This window comes from Elephantulus edwardii, unplaced genomic scaffold, assembly GCF_000299155.1.
Source record: "Elephantulus edwardii isolate Elephantulus edwardi_28Jun2011 unplaced genomic scaffold, EleEdw1.0 scaffold00057, whole genome shotgun sequence".
Lineage (NCBI taxonomy): Eukaryota > Metazoa > Chordata > Mammalia > Macroscelidea > Macroscelididae > Elephantulus > Elephantulus edwardii.
The window spans coordinates 1846876-1848020 of record NW_006399807.1 but is presented as its reverse complement, the minus strand read 5'-3'; positions in this window follow the sequence as shown (position 1 = coordinate 1848020).

Sequence of the window (1145 nt, the reverse complement as noted above, 5' to 3'; positions counted from 1 at the left end):
GCAAGAACATAGAAACAGCCCAGATTTCCAACCACAATGGAACTGATTGAGAAATTATGGTACATTCACACAATACTATGCAGCACGCAGGAACGATGATTTTGTAAATTACTGCCTAATATGAGAGGGACTGGAAAGCATTATGCTGAGCGAACTAACTCAGTCTCTTAAGGACTCCAAGTTTCTTAGAGAGAAGAGCATGACCTGCCCTTTCTTCCCTCTCTCTTCAGGGTGAAATGAGGATCATTATCTTATTCTGTGTATCTCCGCTCCATTTTCTTTTAAAACTAAACATTTCTGAGCCTGAGAAATAGAAAGAGGAAAAGGGAAAAAGACATCATTCTCTACACTCTTCATTCATGAGCCGAGCCATTATTGGTTTGTACCCAAACTGTTCCTGTTCCATGTGCTTATGCTGCCCTCTGTGTTCAAAACCATCTCTACAGTGATGTCCTGTGTGATTATAAAGAGTACACTTACTTCAACCCACATTCACTTGGATACTGTTTCCTCTGGCCTTCCTTATATTACCATTGCTTCTCTGGATTAAAAAACAGAACAAAGCATTGCTGATGACTCTGACTCATGGCAACCCCATGTGTGCCAGAGTACAATGGCTCAGAAGGGTTTCTTGATTGTAACTTTTTATGGAAGCAGATTGGCATGCCTTTCTTCCAGGATGTTGTTATGTGGATTTAAACCGCCAACCTCTAGGTTAGTTGTTGTTAGGTACATTGAGTCAAGGACAATTCATAGCAACCATATAAACAATAAATGAACCCTATCCTATCCTGTGCTGTACTTACTCCTTAGCCATTTTGGAGCACATTGCTACAGTCACTATGTAAATCCTCTTTTGCCATTCCTCTACCTTTCCAGGCATGATGTCCCTTTCTAAGGAAGAGCCCCTCCTAACAACATACCCAAAGAATGTGAGACAAAGCTCATCAACCTTGCCTCTAAAGAGCATTCTGGTTGTACTTTCTCTAAGATACACCTGTTTGTTGTTTTGGCAGTCCATGGGATAGTCAGTACTCCTCTCCAACACCACAGCTCAAAGGTATCAATTATTCTTCTGTGTTTATTCGACTATGCAAAGGCATTTGACTGTGTAGATCACAACAAACTGTGGCTGACTCTGAGAA